The sequence below is a fragment of the Martes martes genome, assembly GCF_963455335.1.
Source record: "Martes martes genome assembly, chromosome: 8".
Classification (NCBI taxonomy): Eukaryota; Metazoa; Chordata; class Mammalia; order Carnivora; family Mustelidae; genus Martes; species Martes martes.
The window spans coordinates 97,797,733-97,819,301 of record NC_137895.1 but is presented as its reverse complement, the minus strand read 5'-3'; the positions used below and the strand labels follow the sequence as shown (position 1 = coordinate 97,819,301).

The 21,569-nt window shown below is 53.1% G+C and overlaps 1 pseudogene across 1 annotated transcript; it reads right to left on the bottom strand.

The window, feature by feature from the left end:
* Window positions 1-2,775: 2,775 nt before the first annotated feature.
* On the bottom strand, window positions 2,776-3,736 carry LOC308347138 (putative spermatogenesis-associated protein 31C1; annotated as a pseudogene). The gene has a single exon. The product of its transcript is annotated as a putative spermatogenesis-associated protein 31C1 (transcript).
* Window positions 3,737-21,569: the final 17,833 nt, after the last annotated feature.

The following is a 21,569-nucleotide window of genomic DNA, read 5'->3' as shown; positions in this document are numbered from 1 at the left end:
GGGCTTGGCCTCCGAGTGTGTCTGAGAAAGCCTTGCTGTCTACAAAGTGGATGATAATAAGTAATGGTAACATGATAAGCAGAAACTTAGCTCCTGCCCTTGTGAGTCTCTGGTGGAGATCTCTGTGTAGGGTTGTGCTGAGGGGTCTCTGTGTGGGTCTCTGTGCACCATTTCCGTGTGGGTGTCTGTCAGATGTCTCTGCATGTGGTCTGTCAAAGGTTGCTGTGTGGGGTCTCTGTGTGGGTCTCCATCAGAGCAATGTGTGAGGGGTCCCAGAGGACAATGTTGGGCTGGAAGTGGGGCACGCGGCAGGGGCGGCCCTCCAAGACTCCACCCTCCTTTCTGGACATGTCCCTTCCAGCCAAGGGTGGGACAAGCCCCATCTGAGGTTCTCCTGCCCCTCCGGATTCTGGGGTAACCAGTCCCCTGGGAGCCATCCTTGGGCCACACGTTTATGTAAAGGGCACAGACCACAAGTCTGTCCCGGGCCCACAGTCCTACAAGTTTATCAAGTTGTGCAGAAGTTAACTTCTCTGCCTGAAGGCCTTGCTGCCTCTGGGCACCTGGCCATCCATGTGGGAGCTCAGGTGGCTTCTGTACAACCCCCACCCCACTCCCCCACCCCCCACCCCTGGGCTTGGGAGCTGGAATGGGGCCGAGACCCTGCGGGGACAGCCCTAGGGCCTCTGACTTCTCCCCTCTGGGCCCTTGGGTGGCAGTGGGACACCAAGGGCCCTCAGTCATCACACCAGTCATGGGCACACCCTGTCACTTGGCCTCCTTCCTGGACTCCCACCCTAAGCGCAGGGTCCCCCACCCACAGCCACACACTCGATCCCCCAGAAGGGGAGGGGGTGCTGGTGAGCAGGCCCCTTTAGTGCCCTGGGGCTGGTCAGGCTCATCCCTGGGGGTCTCTGTGGCACCCCACACTCGTCCCTTGCTGCTCCAAGTGTGAGAAGAGGGGCTGCATGGAGCTAAGATGGGATTTCCTGGGGAGAGAAGGCTCCTGGGGTAGCCATCCTCTACTCCCCGCAGGAGACTGTGGGGGGGGGGCAGGATTTCTCACCTCTCCCTCAGGGCCAGCCTTGTGCCTCCCAACTGCGAGCCCCAATCTGACTTAGGTCTCCGTCTTCCTGGAGACTGACCGGGATTTCTGCCTCGGCAGACCCTCCCTACAGCCACACAAGTTCCAGATGGAGGGAAAGAAAGAGGATGGGCAGAGCAAGGTCCTGGTCTGGGTCTTGTTCACTTTCTCATGGAAACTGAAGGAGAGCGAGGAAGGGGGCAGGGGTAGACCCCTAGGTCACCCATACTCCAAGGCCCCATTTGTTCGGGAAGCCAAAGCATGCCCTTGGGGAGAGCGGACCCTGATCCTTCCTTCCCACCGCAACAGGGCACACACAGAGGCCAGCACCACTCATGAGGGGGAAAAAAACATATTTTGAGGAAGCAAAGTAATTGTGGCACGGAGAAGCCATTAGCTCATAGAGGATGTGCTAATGTGAGAAAAAAAAAGTTTTTCTCTGCACCGTTTGCATTTTTTCTTGGAGGGAAGTTGTCCTCTCAGGAAAGGCATGAGAAGCACACAGTGGCTGGCCAGATGAGATGTATCTTTGGAGGAGGCAGTGCCTAGGGCAGTGGGGCTGCTGGGTGCAGCCTGGAGGGCCCAGCACCAGGGACCCATACTGGCAGGGTCTGCCTGGGCACCCCCGCACACTGGTGGGGAAGGGCCACCCGATCCACTCATTCTTGTTGGAATAGCTGTGACCCCTGGGGGTGCTGTGTCGACTGGCTGTCTCCCTCATCACTCTTCTCTTCTCTTGCTAGGAGAGGACACTGTGGTAGCAGTCACTGGGGTCTGCCAAAGCCTGGAGATCGTTTTTGCACCAGCTGAACACTGGGGCCCTGAGCCCCTGGTGAGGCACCATTTTCTCATCTAGGATCCACCCCACAGTGGTCACGACCACCTGAGCCTTGGCAGAAGCGCTGTCCGTGGCTAACCTGCCCATGACTTGTTCCCGGCCCTGGGATGATGAAGCCTTGCCCTTTTGAAGGGAATCTTCCAGTCTTTTGCCTCTACTGGGAAAGAACCACTGTAGCAAGTGTTTCATCCTCCTGAAGTAGTTTTCCAGAGAGGCCGTCTTCTTCAGCAACATCTCACAGACCTTGCTTCCTGAGGCCTCTGCTGACTCCTTGCTCTGGAAGGGACGTCTCACCTCACTGATCTGGAGGACCTTCAGTTCTGACAACTCTTTGGCAGGCTCTCTTGAGGGCAACCTCCTGGAGCTCTCTCTCTCCTCGGGGGGGACACATGACCTGCTCAGGCTCTTATATTGGTGCCACAGTCCCAGGGGTCCTGGTGCCTGTAGGGGCTCTGGCCATGGGATCTTTGGCCATGCAGCACCTGGGAAGTAGATGTGTCTTCTCTGGACCCACTCTGGAAGCCAGACAGAGATCCCTGAGAAGCCAAGACATTGGAAGCGAGGAACACGTTGGACTAACCGTCTTGAAGGAGACTCTCAGTGGTACAGTTTTGAAGGGGGACCCCAGTTTCACAGTCTTCAAGGAGCACAGTGGGGGTGGCATCACAAGGCCGATTCTCTGGCCCCATCAACTTCCAGGGCTCCGATCCCCTGCACCGTGCCTCAAGGCTTAGCTCTTCTGGGTCTCGGGTGACCAACTTTGTAGGTTGCAGGGGGCTGTCGCTTTTCCCTGAAGACCCTGCTCTTCTCAGCTTGCCATGAAGGCCTTGGTTGTTGGCCAGCACACGGGGTTCTAAGGTGACTCCCCAGGCAGAGGCCTCCTCAACCACCCCAGCTCAAATCCTGGGACTCTTAAGTTGAGCTCTAGCACTGTCTCATCCCATGAGACCCGACCCCTATTCACCCTCCTTGGCTCCTTCATGGCCGTTGCTGAACTTAGACTTGACTCCAAGGTGCTGTTCATAAGAGTCCTCAAGTCAATCTCACTGTGCCAGATTCTGCCCACAAAGCTGTATGTGAAGGTACGAGAAGGTGGCCTGGCCCCCTGTCCAGGAGGAGGGCCACCACCAGGTCAGGTCCCTGCCAGAGCCTGATGGATTTCCTCACACGTAGGCTGGGGAGCACCGAAGGGAACCCCCACCAGGTGGGATGAGACTCTTTCATCACCTCTCCTTGATAGGGCTGAGGAGGATTTCCCACGAACTTGGGCCTTGAGCCAGCCTTGGATATGCAGGTAGCTGAGCAGGGAGGGGAGGACCGGGAGAGGAGGAAGCCCTTCTTCAACAAGAGGAGGTTTATAGCCTTGAGAACCTTGAGGGGGATGCCCCACCAGTGCTTCACCCCAAGCCTTATGATATGTGCTTCTAGCAACTGCTGAGTGTATAGACTGAGGATGGAAAAATCGTGGGAGGTGGACATGCAGGGTTCCCAACCCTTGGAAAGTGCTGGCTTTCCAGGTTTCCCATGAGGGCTTGGCTTTCCAGGAAGGCATCGTGGGCAGTGAGCTGGGAAGGATGAACATCCAAATGGATCCGACCCTCTCTGAACTGCCCCAACTTCCTGAAATGGGCTCTCAGATCCTTCGCTGGGTGCATCTCATCTGCACTGCTTGTGGAGGGCTTCAGGTCTGTGTCTGACTCCTCAGGATTTATTCCTGGAGCCTTTCCTGGAGAGCTCGTCGTGCCCCTGTGTAGATGTTTCTGGATCCTCCCTGCACTGGACCTTGAATCCTTGCCCAGACTTTTTCCAGGCATGGTCCTTCCTGGCTACTTGGACCTGGGACTGTGCCAGCTGTGTGCCTGGGGCACCTTCTGGAACTTGTGGTGAGGCTGTGTCTTCAGGGATAGCTGGATCCTGCAGGGTGGGCCCCTTTCTTGCTTCATGAACCTCTTCCAAAGGTGCCACTCCAGTTGCTCCCAGAGTGGAGAGTCCATCAAGTCCCCAGGAAGGACAGAGACGGACCCTTGGCCTTTGGGGGTGTGGCTACTCTGGGGAAGGTCTGGAGGACCTGAGCTAAAGACTTCCTGAGATTTTGTCACCACAGCGGGTACCTTGCTGCTTTCTAGTTGCTCCTTCAGAAAGTGACATTCCAGGTTTTGAATGGCAGTTGACATGTAAGACTGTGTCTTCTGGGCTACAGGGCAAGACACTTCACAGGTCCCCATCTCCAGTGGCAGAGAAGGCGGTCCCACTGGGACAGAGGGTGGAAGGCGGAACTGGGTCTGTGGCTGAGCTAGAGGCCTGAGCTGGGCCTGGTCCAGAGGGAGTGGCGGGAGCTGATGGGTGAGGGCTGGCCTTGGTCCAGAGGGACAGGCTGGGGCTGAGTCGGAGGGGCAGGGGCTGGGGCTGATCCAGAGGCAGGGGCTGTGGCTCAGAGTCAAGGTTTGGGGTAGGACCAAAGTGTCATTTAAGTCCTGAGTCAGTGAGAAGAGGGGAGCCACATTGGCCTGAATCTGGAGCAGCAAGGCATGAGAGAGCTCATTGAATATGATAGGCAGGAACTCCAGTGGGGGATCGGTCACCCTGACAGTGGCCACCAGGGACTCGCTGTGCAGAAAGGGGAGACCCCAGAAGATCTGGCTGCATTTCTGCTCCAAATTGTCCCCTGGAATCTTGGGTTGTGGGGGCTCCTCAAGACCGAGCAGCTATTTTGCTTTGCCCCTCATACTCCAGAAGGATGGGCAACCCATGGTGTCCTGCCCATCACCTGGGGACTTGAACATTCTCCAAAAAAAGGTCAGCTGGTAGTTTGACCTTTCCTTCTTTTCCTTCTCCTTCCAAAACTTCAGTTCTGTTCTCTTGGTGATGAGTATCTCCAGAAGCTTCTGGACATCTGGGTTGATGAGGAAGGGACCTAGTCTCTCCCTGTCTGTGTGTGGGGGTCTCCCCAGAACAAGGTCTCTGGTGGGCCATGGGACAGAGACACTTGACGGGACTCCAAGCGTGTTGAGGTGGACAGGTTCCAGGCTTTGGCAGCTGCCTGTCACCAGGACAGGGCTGAAATGGGGCAGCATGAGCGACCCAGGCCCGAGATGGCTGGGACAGGAGAAGCTGTCCTGTCAGCTGACCAAGGCGTGTGTGGAGCCGAGCTCTGTGGGATAGGGCAAGGCAGGGGTGCCCTTGAGTCACACTGAGGGAGAGCCAAAGGAGAGTCCAGCTGCTCTGGGGCCAAGGAGGCTGTCAGAGGCCTAGGGGAGGCCTCTGAAGGACGGAGACATGGTGGGGATGGGGAAAGAGTAAGTGGCTGGTGTGAAAGGCCATCCGGGTGGAGAAAGGCTCTGCTAGTCAGGAAGTACACAGGGAGGAGTGTGAACCAACAAAATGAGGAGGTCATGGGTCCTCCTGGCAGGGTGAAGGGACCATGGTGGGAGCAGCATCTTCCACAGGTTCTCTGCATGGCTGACAGGTTCCAACTGGCAGTCCTCAGTGCACCTGTTCAGGGGCTGCTTGCCGTAAGAACTGGTAAAAGCCCCACTTGTCAGAGAGCCTCACCAGGTGGCTGCAGGAGACAGGAAGTGTGAGCTGCTGCTGCAGCAGCCAGGGCCGGGAGTAGTCCCCTCAGTCCTCCACAGCCCACAGACATGACACAATGCTCCTGCTGTCCCTCAGCCAGGGGCTTTGGTCACAGTCTGTCCTCATGGCGCCTCCCAGCGCTCCCTAACAGCCCCAGAAGCCATTCCCTGTAGACCAGGGGTCACACCATAGTCTAGGGGAGGCCCACTGAGGGGAGAAGGGGGCAGAACCTTTACCTTTGCAGAAGGGAGAACAGGTCCTGATTCTCTACCAAATCTTGCAGAAAATCTCTGAAAACTAAAAACAGGAGAACAGGTCAGAGCAGAAGGCGGGGCCCAGGGGTCTTACAGGAGGCTGGCTACAATGACCCTAGAGGGGAGACCTTTGGGGGATTGGACTCGGGAGCCCCAAACTGCACTGTCCAAGACTCGGGAGGTCCTGGTGTCCTGGAGACAGTGGGGCTGGGCCCTCAGAGCAGGGGGTTCAGTGTGACTGGGGCACACAGGGGTGAGTGGCAGATGCTCACCATTCAGAGTCTGGTTTTTCTTGCTTCTCTTGCTCCTTCTCCGTGGCTCCCCTTGGCACTGAGATAAGAGAACATGGGGAAGCTGGGGTGAGAAGTCCTGGTGTCCTGGATACAGTGGGGCAGGGCCCTCAGAGCAGGGGGTTCAGTGTAACTGGGGCACACAGGGGTGAGTGGCAGATGCTTTCCATTCAGAGTCTGGTTTTTCTGGCTTCTCTTGCTCCTTCTCCGTGGCTCCCCTTGGCACTGAGATAAGAGAACATGGGGAAGCTGGGGCGGGAGGTCCTGGTGTCCTGGAGACAGTGGGGCTGGGCCCTCAGAGCAGGGGGTTCAGTGTAACTGGGGCACACAGGGGTGAGTGGCAGATGCTCACCTTTCAGAGTCTGGTTTTTCTTGCTTCTCTTGCTCCTTCTCCCTGGCTCCCCTTGGCACTGAGATAAGAGAACAAGGGGAAGCTGGGCCTCCCGCCCCAAGAGTAGGTGATCCAGCGCTCAGGGTTCTGACCTCCACTAGAGAGGCAGCTCTTAACCTCTGGTCCTCAGCCACCGGTCACTGTGTTTGGGACGCTGTCCTGGACCCCTCCACCACACCTGGATTCCGGCCCAAGATCTTTGGGGAGAAATCCTCATGTCCCTCTAACCCCTGCCCAGTCTGGCTTGTCCTGGATAGACGGTGGTCTACTCTCTCCTGAGAATACACGTTCTATTCTTTCCCATCTCAGGAGTCTCTCCCTTGACTTGGAAAAGTGGAAAGAATAATAGAAAAGAAGATAGAATCACACTCTGCTGGGTCTGGGCCAAGGGTTCCTTACCTTCCTGCTCTTCCTGTACTTCTTGCACGGTGGTAAGGATGCATCAGGCTGCCAAAGCGAAAGTAATAGGAAGAAGTGCCCCAGTCCACATATGAAGGCAAGGATGGCATTAATTGCCCAGGAAGTGGGATTGGAGCTCAGCCAGCCATCTTTAAAAATTTCTGAGGAAAGAGATAATTCTCCAATTTTTTCCCCTGTAAAGCACTAGTGTTTGATTGCACCACTCCCCTCAGGCAACTGAGCCCTGGGTGTGGAGGTGCAGAGACAAGCCCCATGCCCACATCACAGAGCTGTGTTCTGGTCACAAAGGGCCCTTGAGGGCAAGTAAGGGACAGAAGTAGCTGGACCATAGCCCCTCTCCACCACCAGCCCTGTATCTCCCTCATCCCTCCACCCTCCCAGGCCTGACACTCCTACCTGCTCACTGTGTCAAATCGCCAGGTGGCTGCAGGCAACAGGAGGCATGAGCTGCCACTGCAGCAGCTGTGGTCGGGGGCGGTCCCCATGGCCCTCCATGCCCCACACCCACGTCACAATGCTCCTGCTGTCCCTCAACCAGGGTCTTTAGTCATGGTTGCTGTCCCCATGGTTCCTCCCAGGTCCCCCCCACCCCGAACAGCCCCAACGGCTGTTCCCTTCAGCCCGGGGATCACACCATAGACTCAGGGAGGCCCACCCCAGAGAAAAGGGGGCAGATTCCTTACCTTTGCAGAAGGGAGCACAGGTCCTGAACCTCTACCAGATCTTGCAGGAAAAATCTCTGAAAACTGGAAAGAGGAGCCCGGGTCACAGCAGGAGGTGGGGCCCAGGGGTCTTCCAGGAGGCTGGGTACAATGTCCCTATAGGGGAGACCTTTGGGGGATTGGACTCGGGAGCCCCAAACTGCACTGTCCAAGGCCATGTGCCTGCACGGTGATTACAGGGTTCGTGATGGGGATCGCTTTGTCTTTTCCAAAATGCTTCCTCGTTCATGACCTTGCTGGGGGAGGAAGGACAGCGTGGCCTCAAAGAGGAACCTGAGCAGATTTGAACAGCTTGTCCACAGTGGGAGCGAGAGGTCCCGCCCCCAGTCCAGGCCCTGGGGCCCCTGCTGAGTGATACCCATTCCCAGCCCCTCAGGGCTTTGTTCTGGCCTAGAATCTGGGAAGCCTCCAGGTTCCCCTCTTCCTCCCGGGAGACCCCACCGCCCACCCATTGCTCTGTTTCCTGAGGGATGGGCTCAGGTCCTGATGTCCTGGAGATAGTGGGGCTGGGCCCTCAGAGCAGGGGGTTCAGTGTAACTGGGGCACACAGGGGTGAGTGGCAGATGCTCACCATTCAGAGTCTGGTTTTTCTTGCTTCTCTTGCTCCTTCTCCGTGGCTCCCCTTGATACTGAGATAAGAGAACATAGGGAAGCTGGGGCGGGAGGTCCTGGTGTCCTGGAGACAGTGGGGCTGGGCCCTCAGAGCAGGGGGTTCAGTGTAACTGGGGCACACAGGGGTGAGTGGCAGATGCTCACCTTTCAGAGTCTGGTTTTTCTTGCTTCTCTTGCTCCTACTCCCTGGCTCCCCTTGGCACTGAGATAAGAGAACAAGGGGAAGCTGGGCCTCCCGCCCCAAGAGTAGGTGATCCAGCGCTCAGGGTTCTGACCTCCCCTAGAGAGGCAGCTCTTAACCTCTGGTCCTCAGCCACCGGTCACTGTGTTTGGGACGCTGTCCTGGACCCCTCCACCACACCTGGATTCCGGCCCAAGATCTTTGGGGAGAAATCCTCATGTCCCTCTAACCCCTGCCCAGTCTGGCTTGTCCTGGATAGACGGTGGTCTACTCTCTCCTGAGAATACACGTTCTATTCTTTCCCATCTCAGGAGTCTCTCCATTGACTCGGAAAAGTGGAAAGAATAATAGAAAAGAAGATAGAATCACACTCTGCTGGGTCTGGGCCAAGGGTTCCTTACCTTCCTGCTCTTCCTGTACTTCTTGCACGGTGGTAAGGATGCATCAGGCTGCCAAAGCGAAAGTAATAGGAAGAAGTGCCCCAGTCCACATATGAAGGCAAGGATGGCATTAATTGCCCAGGAAGTGGGATTGGAGCTCAGCCAGCCATCTTTAAAAATTTCTGAGGAAAGAGATAATTCTCCAATTTTTTCCCCTGTAAAGCACTAGTGTTTGATTGCACCACTCCCCTCAGGCAACTGAGCCCTGGGTGTGGAGGTGCAGAGACAAGCCCCATGCCCACATCACAGAGCTGTGTTCTGGTCACAAAGGGCCCTTGAGGGCAAGTAAGGGACAGAAGTAGCTGGACCATAGCCCCTCTCCACCACCAGCCCTGTATCTCCCTCATCCCTCCACCCTCCCAGGCCTGACACTCCTACCTGCTCACTGTGTCAAATCGCCAGGTGGCTGCAGGCAACAGGAGGCATGAGCTGCCACTGCAGCAGCTGTGGTCGGGGGCGGTCCCCATGGCCCTCCATGCCCCACACCCACGTCACAATGCTCCTGCTGTCCCTCAGCCAGGGGCTTTGGTCATGGTTGCTGTCCCCATGGTTCCTCCCAGGTCCCCCCCACCCCGAACAGCCCCAACGGCTGTTCCCTTCAGCCCGGGGATCACACCATAGACTCAGGGAGGCCCACCCCAGAGAAAAGGGGGCAGATTCCTTACCTTTGCAGAAGGGAGCACAGGTCCTGAACCTCTACCAGATCTTGCAGGAAAAATCTCTGAAAACTGGAAAGAGGAGCCCGGGTCACAGCAGGAGGTGGGGCCCAGGGGTCTTCCAGGAGGCTGGGTACAATGTCCCTATAGGGGAGACCTTTGGGGGATTGGACTCGGGAGCCCCAAACTGCACTGTCCAAGGCCATGTGCCTGCACGGTGATTACAGGGTTCGTGATGGGGATCGCTTTGTCTTTTCCAAAATGCTTCCTCGTTCATGACCTTGCTGGGGGAGGAAGGACAGCGTGGCCTCAAAGAGGAACCTGAGCAGATTTGAACAGCTTGTCCACAGTGGGAGCGAGAGGTCCCGCCCCCAGTCCAGGCCCTGGGGCCCCTGCTGAGTGATACCCATTCCCAGCCCCTCAGGGCTTTGCTCTGGCCTAGAATCTGGGAAGCCTCCAGGTTCCCCTCTTCCTCCCGGGTGCCCCCCACCACCCACCCAGTGCTCTGTTTCCTGAGGGTTGGCTAAGGTCTTGGTGCCCTGGAGATAGTGGGGCTGGGCCCTCAGAGCAGGGGGTTCAGTGTGACTGGGGCACACAGGGGTGAGTGGCAGATGCTCACCATTCAGAGTCTGATTTTTCTGGCTTCTCTTGCTCCTTCTCCGTGGCTCCCCTTGGTACTGAGATAAGAGAACATGGGGAAGCTGGGGCGGGAGGTCCTGGTGTCCTGGAGACAGTGGGGCTGGGCCCTCAGAGCAGGGGGTTCAGTGTAACTGGGGCACACAGGGGTGAGTGGCAGATGCTCACCTTTCAGAGTCTGGTTTTTCTTGCTTCTCTTGCTCCTTCTCCCTGGCTCCCCTTGGCACTGAGATAAGAGAACAAGGGGAAGCTGGGCCTCCCGCCCCAAGAGTAGGTGATCCAGCGCTCAGGGTTCTGACCTCCCCTAGAGAGGCAGCTCTTAACCTCTGGTCCTCAGCCACCGGTCACTGTGTTTGGGACGCTGTCCTGGACCCCTCCACCACACCTGGATTCCGGCCCAAGATCTTTGGGGAGAAATCCTCATGTCCCTCTAACCCCTGCCCAGTCTGGCTTGTCCTGGATAGACGGTGGTCTACTCTCTCCTGAGAATACACGTTCTATTCTTTCCCATCTCAGGAGTCTCTCCATTGACTCGGAAAAGTGGAAAGAATAATAGAAAAGAAGATAGAATCACACGCTGCTGGGCCTGGGCCTAGGGTCCTTACCTTCCTGCTCTTCCTGTATTTCTTGCACGGTGGTAAGGATGCATCAGGCTGCCAAAGCGAAAGTAATAGGAAGAAGTGCCCCAGTCCACATATGAAGGCAAGGATGGCATTAATTGCCCAGGAAGTGGGATTGGAGCTCAGCCAGCCATCTCTTAAAATTTCTGAGGAGAATAATTCTCCAATTTTTTTCCTCTATAAAGCATTAGTGTTTGATTGCACCGCTCCCCTCAGGCAACTGAGCCCTGGGTGTGGAGGTGCAGAGACAAGCCCCATGCCCACATCACAGAGCTGTGTTCTGGTCACAAAGGGCCCTTGAGGGCAAGTAAGGGACAGAAGTAGCTGGACCACATCCCCTCTCCACCACCAACCTTGTAGCTCCCTCATCCCGCCACCCTCCCAGGCCTGACACTCCTACCCGTTCACCATGCTTGGGACAGATTTGTCAATTTACCTTCATTCTGCAGGACCTCAGAGAATTCCTATTCTCCTTAGGATCTACAGTTGCACTCCATCAGTTTCATCGCTTTTAAAACTCTGGAGTTGTCCTTAGAATTTTGGTTATTTCCCAGGAACTTTTGTCCTCTGTCTCCAGCTCCAGTCTCCCCACATAGTATGTTCTTGCCTTGCATCACCCTAGTACAAGAGAAACTCAAATTTATTTTATGCTTCTTTAGCCATGTGCAGTTTGAAATCATCTTAAGATGTTTTATTTCAATTCATCTTCACTAACTTCAGCTACAGGGACTTAGAAAATTAATGATTATTCAAAATTTACAAATCTCAGGATGTACAAAACATAGTGAAATAGTGAAACCTCCCCGGTATGTTTCTCAGTCGTTTTGTAAGGGCCTACTTAATCAGAGGGAGCCATTTTGTTGTTTATGCAGTAATCTTAGATTGACCCTGCCCCTCCCAGAAGAACTTACTTGCAAAGCCTAGATACCAGGGTGGTTCAGGCCAGGTAGAGACAGCCAATCAGTGGGGCATGCATATGTCTACTAGGGAATTGTAATTCAATTGGCAGCCCGTGTGTGACCTAAAATGACTGTGCAGTTTTCTCTGTGTATTGTAATCTCATTGGCCACCTGTGTGTAGCCAGTCTTAGCCACATGGCCTTTACTCTAAAAAAAGTTAGTCTGTGAGGCAGGGAGGGGTCGCCTCTTTGCAAGAGACGGCCCTGACCGGTCAGTTTGATTCTCCATGCTTGGTGCAAAATAAAGCTTTGCTTGACCTTCACTTTGTTCAGTCTCGCTCCTTTGATCACGGAGCCTAACACTGGGGGCTCATCTGGGATTAAACTATGAAAACTGAGCCAGCATCAGAATTTCTGGGAAAAGCCTCTGGAGATAAGATCACGGGATCCTGTCTGTCTGGTTGTGGAGCTCCAGGGTATGGCCCACTGGGGAGAAGTTGGATGCAGCCATGCTCCCCAGGGCTGGAGTGGGTGCAGGGACGCCCCTTCCCTCCACTGGGGGATCGCCAGGGGGTTCAAGTCCTCCTGGGCAGTCAGGGGATTGCCAGGAGGCTCAAGTCCCCTGGGTGGTTAGGGGCCTGCCAGGGGGTTTGAGTCCCCCCTAGGTGGTCATAGGGGGTTTAAGCGCCCCTAGGTGGTCTCAGGGGGATCGAGTCCCCCACCATTTCGGGGGGTTAGAGTCCCCCTGAGTGGTCACCAGGGGATTCGAGTCCCCCACTGTTTCAGGGGTTTAGAGTCCCCCTAAGCGGTCACCAGGGGGTTCGTGGTCCACCAAGGCAGCCAGGGGGTTCGAGTCCCTCTAGAAAATCCCCACCAGTGGCAGGACCGCTGGACCTGCGGTTGTCTTTGTCTGTATTTTTGTTGTCTGTTGTGTTGTTTGCTGTGATTGAAGGAATGGGGCAAGCAGAGAGTAAGGAGACTCTGACTTTTGTCTCTCTGTTCCTCATAATAGATGTGGGGCTTCTCCCTCACTCATTTCGTGTGTTAAAGGCTATGACTGGAGCCAGCTGGGGTTAGTCTAACTTGAGACAGAGTTCAAGGAATATTCCAAAGCAGCTGCCAAAACTCCCTTTGTTTCGGGGAATTCCTGTCTTCTTTGGCCCGATATGGACTGCCTAGCCCCTTCCCCTTGCTGGCGGGAAGGCATGGTGTCTGAAGTGGAGTGGGCCCAGGGGGAATGTGAAATCTGTTAACAAAGAAATGACTAAACTAATGGTTAATTGTCTCAGGGTTTTAATGGGTAATTGTTAAAGTAGCTCTCAAAGTCTTTGGTAACCTGAAACTGTGAAGGGTTGCTTGAATGACAAATGGAATTAAATTTGTTGGACATCTAGGTCTTAACCAAATGGGATAAAATGCTACAGCGTTGGTTGCTGGAACTGGGTTTGTGCTTTTGAAATCTGTTGATGAACATGTTTTGTGCTTAACTGATTCGTAAATTTGCCTTCTAAGGATTCTCTTGTAAAATGACTTCCGCCTTAAAGGAAATTCATATGGAAAGACTTTCAGGACAAATACAGGTCTTTGATATGTTGAAATCATGGAACTCAAATGGGTAAGTGTAAGGGCCTGGTTAGCCAGAGGAAATTAGTTGCAAACCCCAGATATAGGGGTGGGCCAGGCCAGATGGAGACATCCAGTCAGTGGGGCACGCATATATTTACTGTGGTGAGTTGAAATCCCACTGGCTACCTGTGTGTGGGCCAGGCTCAACCACCTATATAAAGGTTAGTCTGTGAGGCTGGGGAGTAGTAGGAATAGTAGGAGGAGTTAGAATATCCGTTAGGATAGCCGTTAGAATAGCCGTTGGGATAACTGTTAGGGTAGTCTTTGGGAGAGTCGGAGCGTCGTGGTCGTCATGGTCTTCGGGAGCGTCATGGTCGTCCTGGTCATTGTAGTCGTAGGCAGCGGCGCTGTGGCGAACGGCCTCGCCGCCAACAGCCTCACCACCAGCAGCCTCGCTGCCTAGCGGCCTCGCCGCCCCGAGCCACAGCACCGCCCTGAGCCGCGGTGCTGCCGTGAGTGGCCTCGCCAGAGCAGCCTCATTCCGCGGAGCGGCCCTGTCCGAGGACCGGCCTCTTCGGCAGCAGCCTTGTTGGCAGCGGCCTCATCCTGGGAGCGGCCTCGACTGGAGTGGCCTCTTCTTGGAAGCGGCCACGTCCAGTGAGCGGCCTCACTGGAGCAGTCTCATTTCAAGGAGTGGCCCTGTCCGGGGAGCAGCCTTGTCAGCAGTGGCCTCATCTGGAGCGAACTCGTCCTGGGAGCGGCCTCGTTGGGAGCAGCGTCACGAGGAGCAGAGTCTGTGTCGTCGGGGCTGTCGTCCTCATCGTCGTCACCTCTGCATCGTCAGGGTTGTTGTCCTCGTCGTCATCACCTCTTCGTCGTTGGGAGCAGCCTCGTCCAGGGAGTGGCCCATCCGGGGAGTGGCCTTGTCCAGAGCGACCTCGTCCGGAGCGGCCTCATCTGGGGAGCGGCCTCATCAGGGAGCGGCTTTGTCCAGAGCGGCTTTGTCCAGAGCGGCCTTCTTGGGAGTGGCCTTGTCAGGGTCATCATCGTCTCTTCATAAGAGACGGCCCCTACCAGTAGGTTTGATTTTCGATGCTTGGCGTGAAATAAAGCTTTGCTTGACTTTCGCTTTGCATCAGTCTCGTTCCTTTGATCACGGACCCTAACACTGGGGGCTCATCTAGAATCAAACGACGAGAACTGAGCCAGCATTGGAATTTCTGCGAAAAGCCTCTGGAGGTAAGATCACGGGAGCCTATCTGTCTGTCTGGTTAGAGCTCCAGCGTATGGCCCACCGGAGAGAAGCTGGACGCAGCCATGCTCCCCAGGGCTGGAGTGGATGCAGGGACGTCCCTTCCCTCCACTGGTAGATTGGCAGGGGCTTTGAGTTCCCCTAGGTAGATTGCCAGGGGTTTCGAGTCCCCCTGGGTGGTCAGGACGCTCGAGTCCCCCTAGGTCGTCACTGGGGACCGAGAAAATCCCCACCGGCGGCAGGACAGCTGGGTCTGCGGTTGTCTTTGTGTTGTCTTTTTGTTGTCTGTTGTGTTGTTTGTTATGATTGAAGGAATGGGGCAAGCAGAGAGTAAGGGGACTCTGACTTTCGTCTCTCCGTTCCTCATAATAGATGTGGGGCTTCTCCCTCACTCATTTCATGTGTTAAGGGCTATAACTGGAGCCAACTGGGATTAGTCTAATGCTGGGTTAAGGTGCCCAATGCTGATGCTCATTGGAGCTGGGCATGGAATATGAGTGCCTAGTGGGCCACTTTTGGTAAGCAGAACTGGTGCTGCGGGATGAACCGAACTCGAGACAGAGACTTTAAGGAATATTCCCAAGCAGCTGCCGAAACTCCCTTTGTTTCAGGGAATTTCTTGCCTTCTCTGGCCCGACATGGACTGCCTAGCCCCTCCCCCTTCCTGGCGGGGAAAGCATGGCGTCTGAAGTGGAATGGGCCCAGGTGGAACATGAGGTCTGTTGGTGGAGGGATGCCTGGCTGATGGTTGTCTGTCTCAGGGTTTTAATGGGTAATTGTTAAAGTAGCTTTCAGAGTCTTTGGTAACCTGAAGCTTTGAAGTTTTGCTTGGATGACAAATAGGATGAAGTGATAGGGTGCTTGTTGCTGGAACTGGGTTTGTGCATTTGAAATCCATTGGTAAACATGTTTTGTGGTTAACTGCTGTTGCAACAGTTCACAATTGGTTAATATTTAGTCTTCACTAGAGATTGAGATGTTTCTAAGAAAAGTAAATGGTTTTCTCTTTGCCCGCCCAGAATTGTAAATGAGATCTCTTTGACTCATAAGGCTTTTCCTTGATATGCTAAGTTACTCATGAAGTACTGCTAAATCAATGATAAACCTTGGGTTTAAGTACTGCTAAATCAATGATAAACCTTGGGTTACATTTGGGTAAATGCTGTAACTACTCCAGAGGTTCTATACATTTCCTAAAGTTTCAATGTTTTGATAAGGGTCATCACTTGATGCTTAACCATATCTATTCTGAGTTTTTGTCATTTGTAATTGTTTAAGTTCTCTCGTAAGATGAATTCCGTCTTAAAGGAAATTCATATGGGAGACTTTCAGAACAGATACAGGTCTTGAATGTGTTGAAGTCCTGGAGGTGAAATGTTTAAGAATTTCCAGAAGTAAAAGCTGCACTCAGACTAAACAAGAATTAGTATGGTGACTTAAGGTAAGAATGAGTCTCCAGGAACTTTCCTAGAAAGGCTTATTGAAGCCTATAAAATGTATAGCCCGATCGACCCCGAGGCACCTGAAAATCAGAGGGCAATGAATCTTGCGTTTGTCAGTCAGTCAGCCCCAGATATAAGGAGGAAACTTCAGAAAATCGAAGGATTTGAAGGGAAGAATCTGAGTTAGTGGGAATAGCAGAAAAGGTGTTTAACAACAGGGATGGACAAGAGGATGAAAAACAGACAAAAAAACTGGTTAAGGTTTTGGCATTACATGAGGTGGGGAGGAGACAGGTAGGGGATAGTAAATGGAAGGAAAAGCCTAAGGACAGAGAAGGCAGGCAGGAAGACTTAGATTCAGATCAGTGCACTTACTGTAAGAAAAAGGACACTGGGCCAGGGAGTGCCCCAAAAGGAAGACGGCAATGCTGGCCATCAGAGACTGAAGGGGCCATCGTTCAGAGCCCCTCCCCGAACCTCGGGTAAAAATTGAAGTGGAGGGGAAATCAGTTGATTTTTTTTGGTGGACATGGGAGCCCAATTTTCATCATTACTTAAACCTATGGGAAAACTACTTGGAGAGGAAGTCTGGGTACAAGGAGCAAATGGCACAGAGAGAAATAAATGGACAACAGAAAGGACTTTAAATTTGGCTTTGGGAATAGTTAAACATCGATTTTTGGTCCTCCCTAATGCCCCATATAACTTGATGGGAAGAGATCTCCTCCACAAGTTACAAGCTGGCATTCAGTTCTTGGAAGAAAGGAAGAAAGACATGACTTTAACCTTGAGACAACCCACTGTACAGGTGCTTATGGCAGCAGTAGATGAATACCTCCTTTACGAGCCAGTCTCAAAACCAGAGGAGAGAAAGGGGGGGGCGCCTACTCCAAATACTACAGGTTGAGTTTCCCGAGGTCTGGGCAGAAGGGAAGCCCCCTGGCTTGGCCAGGGGGACAACCTCCAGTGGTGGTACAATTAAAGGCGATGGCTACGGCTGTTCGTGTTCAGCAGTACCCCCTTCCCTGGGAAGGAAAGTAAGGGATCAGAAAACACATTAACCACCTCCGAGGAGACGGGATCCTAGCTCCTTGCAAATCTCCATGGAACACACCTTTGCTGCCCGTCCAAAAGGCCGAGACTGAGGAGTACTGGCCCATTCAGGACTTGAGGGAAGTTAATAAATGGGTTGAAGATATCCACCCAATGGTGCCTAACCCCTATACCCTACTCTCCCTCCTGGCCCCAAAAGAACTGTGTATACCATCTTAGATCTCAAGGATGCATTTTTCTGCATATCTTTAGCAAGGGAATCTCAAGCCCTTTTTGTTTTTGAGTGGTCCGACCCACAGGAAGGTTTCCAAGGCCAGCTCACCTGGACAAGACTTCCCCAAAGGTTCAAGAATTCACCCACCATTTTCAATGAGGCTCTACACGAGGATTTGCTTGAGTGCAGAACCCCCAACCCTGGAGTCACTCTGTTACAGTATGTTGATGACTTGCTAATAGCCGCTGAGGACTATGAGTCATGTTGCGGGGGAACGAGACCTCTCTTACAGACTCTGCAGGAAAAAGGGCAGTGGGTGTCAGCAAAGAAAGCACAGCTCCATCAGAGCCACGCCACTTATCTAGGCTTTGATCTCCACAAGGGAGTGCTCTTCACTGTCTGAGGCCAGGAAATAGGTGAACACCTGACACCCCCGCCCCACCATGTCCCAACAAGTGAGGGAGTTTCTTGGGATAGTGGGCTATTCTTGATTGTGGGTACCGCGGTTTGAAGAGATTGCCTGACCTCTCTACAAACTGGCAAAAGGGGGGCTCACTATGGTAGAGTGGACAGCTGAGGCAGAAGGATAATTTTGGGAATTACAAACAGGCTTACTGAGTGCCCCAGCGTTGGCCATCCCAGATGTTTCCAAGCCCTTCCATTTGTATGTGGATGAAAAAGCAGGGGTGGACAAAGGAGTTTTGACTCAGTCTCTGGGGCCTCGGCAAAGGCCAGTAGCCTATCTTAGCAAGAAACTAGATCCAGTAGCTGGGTTCCCCTCTTGCCTCTGCATAATTGCTGCCACAGCCCTCCTAGTCAAGGATGCAGGTAAATTGACTTTGGGTCAAAATCTCATCTTGACCACCACCCACGCTATCGAGGGCCTTCTCCGGACTCCACCAGACTGATGGATGACAAACGCCTGAGTGACAGGGTATCAGGCCCTCCTCCTCAACAACCAAGAGTGACCTTCTGGCCCTCGGTGGTGCTAAATCCAGCCATGATGCTGCCAGATGAGCTGGCTGACCACCCACACTACTGTGGGGAGGTCCTAACCCAAGTCGCAGGAATGAGGCCGGATCTCAGAGACATTCCCCTCCCAGATGCCGAGATGACTCTATTCACAGATGGGAGTAGCTACGTGGTCGATGGAAAGAGGTATGTGGAGGCTGTGGTGGTTTCTCCTGAGCAGGAACTCTGGACAGCAGCCCTGCCACACGGACCTTCGGAACAAAAAGTGGAACTCATTGCACTCACTAAGGCACTGCAGATGGCCAAAGGTAAAACTCCGAACATCTATACGGACAGCAGGTATGCCTTTGCTACTCTCCATATACATGGGGCTATTTATAAAGAAAGGGGCCTATTAACAGCAGAAGGAAAAGGAATTAAAAACAGAGGAGAAATATTGGCTCTCCTTCAGACTATTGGGGACCCAAAAGAGGTGGCCGTTATGCATTGCCCAGGACACCAAAAGGGGACCGATCTGATTTCAAAAGGAAACCAATTAGCAGATCAAGCCGCAAAGCAAGCAGCCTGAAAAACAGTGCAAGAACTGGTTACACTCTAGCCCTACCAGAAAAACTGAACTATTCAGAAAAAGATTTAAAGTTTATAGAAATGGGTTAAATTGGACTATGAAGGGGACTGGGCTAAGACTAAAACAGGAAATTTAATTCTTCCTCGAAGACTAGGTAAGAAGTTAGTAGACCAGATACAACAGGGTACTCATTTGGGAATACGCAAACTCAAAGAGCTTATAGGCAAGCAGTTTCAGGTTTCTAAATTAGGGCATATAGTTCAGGATGTAGTTGATGTGCTCAATGCCAGGCAGTTAATGCAGGAGGAACTAGAATGGGAAAAGGGAAAAGAGAAAGAGGTAAGGAACCAGGAATTTATTGGGAAATAGATTTTACAGAGATGAAACCCGGAAAATATGGGCACAAGTATATGTTAGTTTTTGTAGATACCTTATCAGGCTGGGTAGAGGCTTTTTCCACCAAACATGAGACGGCAGGAGTGGTAGCCAAAAAGCTACTAGAAGAAATAATTCCTAGGTTTGGGCTGCCTCTCACGATCGGGTCAGACAATGGCCCTTCATTTGTGAGTTCAGTCTCACAGGCATTGGGCACTAATTGGGCCCTTCATTTGTGAGTTCAGTCTCACAGGCATTGGGCACTAATTGGAAACTACATTGTGCCTACTGGCCCCAGAGTTCCGGGCAAGTAGAGAGAATGAACCAGACTGTTAAGGAGACCTTGACAAAACTAATTCTGGAGACTGGCAGGGGATGGGTAGATCTCGTTCCTTTCTCCCTCCTCAGGGCACGATGTACACCCTAATTAAACAAGGTGACCCCATTTGAAATAATGTTTGGGAGACCCCATCGCTATCAAGTGGGAAACTTGGAGCCTCGCTGGAAGGGACTGTTTACTGTTATCCTGACCACCCCCATGGCAGTAAAAGTAGAAGGCATTAGGGCCTGGGTTCACACGGGTCACATCAAATGAGCCGAGAACAAGGACACCCCCCCAAAGATGGAAGCCGCAGCCGATGGACCCTGCTGACCATGGACTAAAGCTAAGACTTAAAAAACTGTGAGTTTATTGTTGCTCCTATTGTTACCTGTTCATGTAAAGTATAGGTGGGAAATTAGATGAGCGGAATTAGGAAAAATGGAAAAGGTTATACAAAGCATTGAATGGCTAACTCATCAGCCGACTGTGCACTACTGTTACTTTTTGGCCCCTGTATTATAAACGCCCTAATGTCATTTGTACCAAAGAAAATTAGAGCGATAAAAATGTTAGTCTTACATGCTCAATATAACCCCTTACAACAGGAGAACATAGAACTGGCTGAAAAGTCAAGGATTTGACTAAATTTCAAAGAAAGGGGGGAATATAAAGGCCTGGTTAGTCAGAGGAACTTAGTTGCAAACCCCGGATATAGGGGTGGGCCAGGCCGGATGGAGACATCCAATCAGTGGGGCACGCATATATTTACTGTGGTGAGTTGAAATCCCATTGGCCACCTCTGTGTGGGCCGGGCTCAACCACCTATATAAAGGTTAGTCTGTGAGGCTGAGGAGTAGTAGGAATAGTAGGAGGAGTTAGAATATCCATTAGGATAGCCATTAGAATAGCCATTGGGATAGCCGTTAGGGTAGTATTCGGGAGAGTCAGAGCGACATGGCCATCATGGTCATCAGGAGCGTCGTGGTCGTCATGATCATCATAGTCTTAGGCAGCCTCGCCACCAGCAGCCACGCCGCCATGAGCAGCCTCACCACCCCAAGCCACGATGCTGCCGCAAGCGGCCTCACCCAAGCGGCATCATTCTAGGGAGCGGCCCTGTCTGGGTAGCGGCCTCGTTGGCAGCAGCCTCGTCCAGAGTGGCCTCTTCTTGGTAGCGGCCCCGTCTGGGGAGCAGCCTCGCTGGAATAGCCTCATTCCAGGGAGCGGCCTCATCGGCAGTGGCCTTGTCCTGGGAGCGGCCCCATCTGGAGTGGCCTCTTCTTGGGAGTGGCCCTGTCCGGGGAGCAGCCTCGCCAGAGCAGCCTCATTCCAGGGAGCAGGCCTGTCCGGGGAGCAGCCCCGTCGGCAGCAGCCTCGTCTGGGAGTGGCCTCATCCAGAACAGCCTTGTCCAGAGTGGCCTCATCCGCAGTGGCCTCGTCCTGGGAGAGGCCTCATCTGGAGTGGCCTCTTCTTGAGAGTGGCCCCGTCCAGGGAGTGGCCTCGCCAGAGCAGCCTCATTCCGGGGAGCGGCCCTGTCTGGGGAGCGGCCTCCTCGGCAGCGGCCTCGTCTGGAGCAGCCTCGTCCACAGCGGCCTCATCAGGAGCAGTGTCATGGGGAGCAGAGTCTGCATCATCAGGGCTGTCATCCTCATCATTGTCGCCTGTTTGTCATCGGGGTTGTCATCCTCGTCGTCGTCGCCTCTTCGTCATCAGGAGCAGCCTCGTCCAGGGAGCGGCCTCGTCTGGGAGCGGCCTTGTCCAGAGTTGCCTTCTTGGGAGCGGCCTTGTCAGGGTCGTCATCGTCATCTCTTTGTAAGAGACGGCCCCTACCAGTCGGTTTGATTTTCAATGCTTGGTGTGAAATAAAGCTTTGCTTGACTTTTGCTTTACATCAGTCTCATTCCTTTGATCACAGACCCTAAAAGTAAGAATTTACAGAAGTAAAAGTTGCATTCGGACTAAGCCAGAATTAGTAACATGGGACTAGGTGAACTGAAAGATTGTAATGTTGTATCTCTCAATGTTTTGTCTTATTTTAAACATTAATCGTTCTGTAATGTTTGCTCTTCCAGATTAGGAAAACTTTTTCTTAAGTTATCTGTAACTTATAGAGATGTAAAAGCAGTTATAATGTAAACAAATCAAGGTATTCAACTCTTTCTATCTGAACCCTCTGAAACCAAAAGGTC